The 9491-nt window shown below is 41.7% G+C and overlaps 1 pseudogene; it reads right to left on the bottom strand.

Annotated features, from left to right (window-relative positions):
• Positions 1–5294: 5294 nt before the first annotated feature.
• Positions 5295–5833, bottom strand: LOC124075580 (RNA polymerase II subunit A C-terminal domain phosphatase SSU72-like; annotated as a pseudogene).
• Positions 5834–9491: the final 3658 nt, after the last annotated feature.

Here is a 9491-nt window from a genome sequence, read left to right on the forward strand (position 1 = left end):
TTTATTCTGCAAGTGAGCAAAAACTGTTAAAGGGCTTCATGCAGCACAGAGGCATGATTATATGTGCTTATTTCTTCTTTTTAAGTCATTAATAATTTTCCTGTTCAGTACTAAAAAATGAGACTATAAACCAGGTCTGATGATATATACCTGTAATCCTAGTGACTCGGGAGATTGAGGCAGGAGGATCATAAGCTCAAGGCCAGGCTGGGCAACTTACCAAGACCCTGTCTCAAAACGAAAAAACAAAAGGGGGGGGCGGGGTTGGAGGGTGTGGCTCAGTGGTAGAGTGCCCCTGGGTTCAATCCCAGTACAAAAAAAGGGAGGATGGTGTGAGAATATTCAGAAACACAAAAAATTAAAAGTCGCTCAATCTCATTTCCTCATGTGAGCCACTGTTAATATTTTGGTGTGTATGTATTTTTCCCCTTAAAATTGAGATTATTTTATATACTTTCTGGGACTGCCTTATTTTCCCCTAATGTGAATTTTCCTGTGTCATTAAATATTCTCCCAAAAAACATTGTATTTAATATCTACATAGTATCATCATATAACCATAACTAACTTTATTTATTCAACTCCCTCCAGCTGAACAGTTTTTCTATTTACCCAATATTGTGTTGTTATAAGTAATAATAATAGTTCCTGGTATATAGGAGGCATTCAATATTTGTCGAATGGATGAATAAATAAATGCTTCAGGGAACAGTTCAGACATAAATCTTTGTATTTATGGATAATTCTTTAGGAAAAAAATTCCTACAACACTGTTGGGTCAAAGGCTGTATTTTTTGTTAATGGTTCTTGATTCATACAGCCAAACTGCCTTTGAAAAAGATTGAAAAAATTATAACTCCACCAGCATTGTATGAGTGCATAATTTCACTCACCAATGTTGGTATTGTAATTTCTAAAGCCTACATTTGCATTTTAGAAAAGTTTCCATGGGGACAGGGAGGTAATAGTTAAAGGGTTTTGTGAAGTTCAGGCAAATGATGGTAAGGATCTGAACTACAGCAATGGAGTTATATGAGAAAGAAACAGACCCATGAGCTACACGGGATGTAGAATCCATAGGACTTGAATGCAAAAGGTGGAGAGACATGTTAGAATCATTCGAATGTTTCTGCATTAGGTACAGTAATAGTTAGAGCCAATAGTGCAAGTGACAAGAGTCCATTTTGACTTAATTATGCAGAAATTTACTGTAAGGATCTGGGGCAACTCAGAATCAAATTAAAGGCATGAAGCTCCAGAAACACTGAGACCAGCATTATTTTAAGATTCAAGAGGTACAAAGAAATGGACAATGTCCCCTAAGGGACCCTGAGATGTGTCTGTTTTTGTAAAGCCTTGGTTTAGGTTCATATTCCAAGGAAAAGGGTCAGTCTGGTCTACTCTGGATCAAATATCCATCCTGCAGCCAGAGGCAGGGAGGCACCTTGATTGACAGTTCTAGAAGAAGAGGGAGGGATCTATACTGTTTCCTGTGGAAGACCATTGAGATAACTTCAATGCATGCACAAATCCATGACTGGTCTCTTCACAGGGAACAGTGTTGATGGCACCAGGGAATACGAGGATAGACTATTTGGGATGAGTAGAATGATCCTCAGCACACAATTTCTCTGCTTCCCATACTTACAGTTTCGACTCACATTTCAGTCTTTGAACACAGGGATAACTCCTTTCTAAGAAGAGGAAATAAGAAGAAACAGAAATCTTCCTTCTTGCCCTGTTGGGATCTTGGCTCAAATCCTCTTTGGCCCTATATCCCACTGACTACCCATACTTTGTGCTTCTTCTGAGAGCAGCTACCAATCCAGTGACAATATTTTCCTGTCCCCCACTTGCACTGGGTTGTAGCCATGTGACTATTTTTTTTTTTTTAACCAATGGAAAAACCTGGGCCAGGGTTTTCCAGAAGCAGATGTGCTGGGATCCTGAATACCACTGAAGAAAGCTGCATGCCAACCAGCAATACCCCTTGACAGCATTCCACCCCACTAAATGTTGGGATTTGTTACTATAGCTAATTAGTAACTTCCTAAACACCTCCACATACTTGTTTAATAAAGGCCTGGGAAGAATTAAATGAGCAATAGGTGACATTCATCCCATAGGATTCCAGAGAAACACAATTACCCCAAACACAGGAAATACCCAACAATTCCACCCAACAATGGACAATATCCCCTAAGGAACCTGAGATGTGTCTTTTTTTTTGGTTCATATTCCAAGGAAATATAAGTGTCTATCCAAGAGAAATGACAACATATGGCCCACAAGAAGTTGCACATGAATATTCACAGCAACGTAACACATCATGGACCCAAAGTGGAGTCCCAGGTATGCATCAGCTGGTGAGTAGAAAAGTAATATATGACAAAGCCATAAAATATTATTTGACATGAAAAAGGAACAAATTACTGATACATACTATACTATGGAATGGATCTTGAAAATAACATCCCAATTGGAAGAAAACAGGTACAAGAGACCACATGTTGAATGATTCCATTTATGGGAAGCATCCAAAGGAGGCAAATCCATACCGACAGAAGTGTGTTTGGGGAGTGGGAGAGGATAAGTTGGAAGTAACTGCTGATGGGCATGGAATTTCTTTTTAGAGTAAGGAAAATGTTCTAAAATTCATGGTGATGATGGTTGCATAACTCTGAATATACTAAAAACATCAAATTATATGCTTTATATAGATGAATTGTATAGAATGTGAGCCATGTCTCACTATTATTAAGACTTCTTTTTTGTGTGTGGTACTTGGGATCAAACCCAGGGCCTTGAACCTGCTAGGCAAGTGCTCTACTGCTAAGTTATATCTCCAGCCCTTCTAAAGAATATTTATTTTGAGACAGGGACCTGCTAAGTTTCCCAGGTTGACCTCAAACTTGTGATTCTCCTGCCTCAGCCTTCTGAGTAGCTGGGATTATAGGCATCTGAGTCTGGATATAATAAAAGACTTTTTTTTTTTAAAGGGAGAAGCATGAGGAATGACAAAAAAATGATATAATGATAAAAAGAAACAAGAAAACCCAACAGATCATTTCTACTCATACTGGTAACCTGTCTTTCATGTGGCAAAGGAAACGCAAAATGACATCTCCCAACTCTAAATAAATAAGCCTAGAATATAATTCAGGGAGAGAGTAAAGACTCTGCATTTCATAGGGTAACAAAGCTTTGTTTCCAAATAACTAGGAATTGAAGATCAAAGGGCAGCTGCTGATCAAGGGCCATCTCCAGAAAGATTCAAGGAGACCACGATCCTCTTTGGAAAATATTAAAAATAAAACAACCAAACCAAAGACACTTCATGAGAAACTGAAATGTAAAGAAAAATGAGCTGATCAGTATCAAGAGAACTGAAAGGACCTTCACATTGGCTGATAGACACTGTAACCAGGTTAAGAACTTTGTCCCGAGAGAGATGAGCAGATGCCCATCAGAGGTTGGGGATGAAAACCATTTTGCAAAACACAAAGTGCTTTCCAATGGGAGATAAGATCAGGACTTGTGAAAATTATTTTCACTTGAAAGAAAAGAGAAAAATAAACAAAAAGAAGCCAATGGGCCTGTCAAATATTGACCATGAATTTGTACTTTGAAAGGACAATACAAAAACTGGGTTGAGGAGCTGGGGTTGTGGCTCAATGGTAGAGCACTTGCCTGGCATGTGTGAGGCACTGGGTTTGACTCTCAGCACCACATATAAATGAATAAAATAAAGGTCCATCAACAACTAAAAATTACATATTTAAAAAAACTGAGTTGATAATTAAAAGCACATTATTATTTGTCAATGGAGATAAAAAGCTGGAAAAATGTTGGTTTTTTAAATCTGGGAGAACCTTGGCTTGTGTACACTTGCCACTGAAATTGCTGGAGTTCTGAGCCTCTCCTGATCTGGAGCAGGGCTTATGGACTTTGGTTTCTGAACCCATGCTTAATCCAGCCTTGTTGAATAGATTTTCCACTTGTGGTGTTAGCAAATACTGAGCTGCTCACCTAGGTCTGACTGATTCTATAGAAGAAAACTTGGAAATTTCTGGCAGAAAAAAGTGTCACGCAGCATTGACAGGGAATTTCAAGTTTGACAGAAGTCGGAAAGAGAAGGAGAAAGGCTAGATTTGCTCCTAACAAGCACACACTTTTATGAGTTCTATAGGTTTCTCTCTCTCTCTCTCTCTCTAAAACACTTCTAGCTGCCTTCCTTGGTGAAGAATCCCTCTATTTTATTGTGTAGGGAAGAAAGAACCCAATGCTGGTGGGCTTTTTTTATCCTCATGCACTCTGGCAGGTCAGGCATTGTTTTATAGATGAGGGGCCTGGGACTCTGAAATGCTTATTCACTCTCCCTAGGTCCCTGTAATGAGCAAGTGCTGGGGTCTGACTTCCAAGTTCCTGTCTTTCTCTGACTCCCCATGGCCTCCTGAGAAAAATGGTTTCCCTTTGTCCCCCTTCCTCCCCAAACAATGAGTTTCCCCAAGGGGGGAAATGATGGTAATAAAATTACTGCAGTTTTACTGTGTTTTAGTAGATCATTGATGCTTCTGGTCACACTGGCTTATTTTGCTAGGCCTGGGCTTTCTGACTTCCAGAAACTTTAATTTATGGCTTTTTTTTTTTTTTCTGGTGGAAGTTGAGAACAAAGTTGCTTTCAGTTCTCTCTGGTTACCTCAGAGGCGGGCCTGGCAAAGGTGGAAGGGAGGCTGTGCAGCACTGTGGGATTCAAGCTTGCATTGGCCACCCAAGGTCCTTGCTGGGTTGTGACATTGTGTGTTACTTGAAATTGTGTGAGAAACCTGGGGCTTTGAGATTTGGCTTTTCCAGGACTTGAGTCTCTGTGTTAGAAGAGGAAGGGTGTGGCAGACTTAAGTTTGAGGCTGGTTCAATCGCTAAACCCATGAAAGGCTGCCTCATCTCTAAGACCCAAGAGTATACCCAGAAGGTCCCTGGAGGTGTTTGCTGTACCCAGTCTGATCTCATGCCATTTCTTTTCTTTTTTCCTAGTACAATACAGCTTGTTGCTTTATTCAGATATTTATGCAATCCAGCAGTTGGGGGAGAAGAGGGCGAGGAAGGTGGCCAACAACAGGCACACACTGGGGCAGCGGGCGTAACCCTCTTTTTCTCTTGGTAAAGAAAAGCTGGGGAGAACGGTCTTTAATCTGGCGTTAGCGTGCGCCTTTGCATTCCATATGTACAGTTTATACCACGGTCCATCAAGAACACCTCGGAGTAAACACCTGTCGGGAGGGAGGGAGCAAGCATTAAGAAGGCGCTGGAAGGCGCAGGAAGGCGGGGCTGCTCTTCTCGAATTCCTGCAGCAGCTCATAAAGCTCATTCTCTAGGTCCTCCGCGTGCTGCATACACAGGCAGAGCTCGCAGATGAGGAAGGCTCCCAGGGTGGCCTCCCCGTGGTTGTCCTGGACGTCCATGTTGACCACGCGCACTGGCTGGCTGGTCTCCTGCTCTCGGGAGTTCAGATCTTCCACCACCTGGTCATAGACTCTCTCATCACAGGTGAGGATAGGTTAAACAGGTCCATGCAGTTCTGGAACCTTTCTGGCCAGGGCCTGCTTCTCTTATTTCTGTCTAACATATGCAAAATGTCATCCTGCACACAGAGTTCTTTGTCTTTCCTGAGAACATCACTGTACATCTGGTCCTATGTGGGTTTGAAATCACAGACACTGGGCTTGTCAGGTGCTGGTCCTGGGAGCTTCACGTGAGCTCCTGTTCCATTGGACCAAATGCACCACTGCCACCTGCAGCCACCAGGACCGCTTGGCGAAGGCCGCACCGCCATTCCGGATCCAGGAGTCCCACACAGCCACGGGCTTCTGCGGGAGAAATATGGCAGTGGCCGGAAGTCATGGTGGCCGGAAGTCGCATAGGCCGGAAGTCACATAGGCCGGAAGTTGGCCATCTCAGGCCATTTCTTTGGTGTGGTTGGTTATTTCTTTTTCTCCTTTTAGCCACTGCATCCAGGTGTTCTCATAAACAGATACAAAGTTCTTTAAAGCAGGAATTTTTGATCCTCTTTTACACGAGGGATGCCTCTGGCAGTCTATGGATTCCTTTTCAGAATAATGTTCTTAAATATACAAAATTTAAAGTACACTGGGTTACAATGGGAATCAATAATCCTGCTATATAGTTCTAATATTTTAAAGCTCATTTGTGATAGAATAGTCTATATTTGCATTTTAATTAATGCATTAAATAACAGGACTTAGCACAGGTTTATTAACCACCATCATTTTGAAGTTGTGATAAAGGTAAATAATTTTTTTAAAGATAGTTCTAGCAGCTGGTAATGGGATATGAAAACATCTGTGATTTCTATGATGAATAAGCCACAGGAACTGCTAATACAATTGTGGTTCGCTACCCGCAATTATAATTAAAGGAAATGCTAAACGTCAGTAAGAGGTTAGTGAAAATAAAGATGCAATTGTTTTCTTAAGTTTGGACTCTTAAATTCACAGATATCCTGGATTCCTGTAGAGGTGAGCCTAGCTTTCTTCCCACAGGATTTCTTAGAGAAACATTTATATGGTTGTCCTTAGTGGTTTGCATTTCTTCTTGTGATTTGTTTGTTTTTTAGTACTTAAGAGTGAACCTAGGGGCACACTATACTGAGCTGCATCCCTAACCCTCTTTTGTTTTTTTATTTTGAGACAGGGTCTTATTAAATCACCCAGATTGGCTTCTAATTTGCCATCCTCCTGCCTCAGCCTCCTCAATAGCTGGGATCACAGGCGTCTGCTACTGGGCCTGGCTCTTAGTTCTTTGAATTTCCCAGTTACTTTGATTTATCTTGCTCATTCTCTGCTGTCTCAAACTTCCTTCCTTGATCTTAGTAGCCCCTTTCCTTGACTTTTAAAACAGTCATTTACTTTTCTTGGTTGTATCAACTCAAAAAAAAATTGAAGAAACACCTTTAAAATACCTGCAGATATGGGTGCCAGTGAGGTGGAGTCCATATGCACGTTAGATAATCTCTATGTGACAAGGTGCCAGGTTGAATCTGTGCACATCTCACTCACCCTCCTGGGCTCCTCAGCTCTGCATTGTGCTTTGTCATTGCAGAGGGTTGGACTCTGGTACCCCTCCCCTGTGAAACCAGGAAATGGCCCAATATTTTTGCCAGTGTAGCCCCTAAAAGAATTTTGAAGAAGTATGTGTCTCTTTATACATTTTAGGTAAATAGCTTAATTTTTTCTTGTGTGTTTGAATTATTTCAAAAGATGTCTTTTCCCACATGTTATATATTGCTTCCCACCTTTAAGTGCAAATTTTGGTAAAAACTTAGACCCTCATTATGGAGAACAATATGGAGTTTCCTCAAAAATCTAAAAATAGATCTACTGTGTGATCCAGCCATCTCACTGCTGGGTATATATCCAAGGGAAATGAAATCAGCATATCAAAAAGATACTTCCATGCCTATTTTTATTGCAGCATTATTCACAATAACTAAGATATGGAAATCCTAGTTGCCCATCAACAAATGAATGAATAAAGACAATGTGGAATATATACACAACGGAATATTATTTACCTATAAAAAGGGAATTTCTGTTATTTGCAGAAAAATGGGTGGAACCAAAGGACATTATGATAAGTAAGATAAGACAGACACTCAAAGACAAGTACTGCAAGTTCTTGATCATATATAGATCCTTTTTAAAAAAAGAGATCCAAATGCAGAATAACGATTACAAGATATTAGAAAGGGTGTGGGGGAAGGGGAGAATAGATAAAGTGAGACTGGATATGATTAGTGCATATTGTATGTCTATGTGTTGAATGCCACACTGAACCACATTAATATATACAATTTATACTTGTTAAACAAAAATAAAAATAAATAATAAAAAACCCCTTGGAGTTGCAAATTTAATTCATCCAATTTGTGAGAAATGTCCTGCAAGGGACTGAAGTGGCAAAAATTGTCCTGGCTGCCACACCTGTTGGCTAAATCAGACATACTTTTTGTCAGAAGTCTGAGTCCCTGTGAGACCATTTGAGGGCTGCCTTTGAATCCCGATGGGGCTGGGATGTGGGTAGATGGAGAGAGAAGTGGACCGAGGTGTGGAGAGAGGGAGGTTGGGTGCAAGGATAGGCCATGCCTGGATCTCTCACAAGGGTGAACAGCTTCCTTTGGTCTTTCTAATGCTGTCTTTGCCTTGACCTCAGAGTATCCTCAAGAATAATGCATTCTAGAATTGAGCCTTTTAAGAGTCCTAGAGATGTTTAAATACCAAGGCAATTCAGGCTGGGTGAGCAGAAGGCCTTATTGGGTGAGAAAACAGTTGTGCAAGGTTGTGGGAGACCCCTGTATAATGCTGTAGTGTTTGGATGCTAAGCACCTGGAAATTGATTATTGATTCCCTGAAAGCCATCCAAATGCACTAAAATACTTTGTGGGCTTTGGTTTCATTGAAAACCCATGAAACAAAGGGCGGGGCATTCCTTTTTGAATTAATCTCTTCATATCAGTCACAATCTAGCATTTTGAATCTCTTCCATCACTAGATATTTATTGAGAATCTACTATGTGCCAAATATTGTGCCAGCTGTTGGGGAGAACAAGGTCACAGTTTCTGCCCTCTCTGCAGAGTCTGAGAGAGGGGATGAGATGGCCTAGTGAGACAGATGTGGAAGGGACACGGGGCCTGGAAGAGGGAAACTCAGCTCAGATTGTGGCAGGGTATGGCCAGGGACCAGGGAGGGCTTCTTGGGGTAGAGAATGTCCACTCTGTGGCCTGAAGGGTACACATGAGCAAGCCAGAAGAAGAGAGTGGCAGGGGATAGGGGACCAAAGCTGGGAAGGGCTCTGCAGGTAGAGGAACAGCCTGGGCAAAGTCCTGGAGGGTGAATAATCGGTAAAATAATTGCCCAAAGAAGTGAATCCAAAGAGTAGGAACCATATGGCAGTTTTAGCACCATGGAGAAACAAATATCTAGAACACACATTGAAATTAGAGGTTAATCTTGACTTGCAATCCAGAGTCTCGCTGGAAGGAAGGCCGGAGTGATGATGCTCCTTGATGAGAGGAAGCTTATTGTAACGTTTTTGGATTTCAAGGTATTGGATCACTGTCAATAACTAAGTTTCCAAAGGAGGTAGAAGGATCTCCAGTTCAGAGAGGGAAAAGTTGGGGTTCCACAATGGAGCCTGACTCAGTTTAACTCCAATTCCAGGGCCAGGAATTTCAGGATTCTGCCTCTTGGTGGGTGACGGTGGCTGCCGTCTCCTTTTTGGTTCTGCCTGGGAAAGTTACCAGGTGCAAGCGCAGCTGCTTTCAGGGAGAAGGTAGGGGCCTGGCCCAGATGCTGCCATCACAGAGACAGGGGCCAGCCACCTGCCACCAGCCTGGGGCCTTTGTTCTTCACTGGCTTTTCTTGTCTGGAATTGGCACAGAATTCCAGCCCCTGGGGGAGAACTCTTTACCAGG

The sequence above is a fragment of the Marmota monax genome, unplaced genomic scaffold, assembly GCF_021218885.2.
Source record: "Marmota monax isolate L192 unplaced genomic scaffold, Marmota_monax_Labrador192_F-V1.1 WCK01_AAM20220418_F8-fsc00113, whole genome shotgun sequence".
Taxonomy (NCBI): domain Eukaryota; kingdom Metazoa; phylum Chordata; class Mammalia; order Rodentia; family Sciuridae; genus Marmota; species Marmota monax.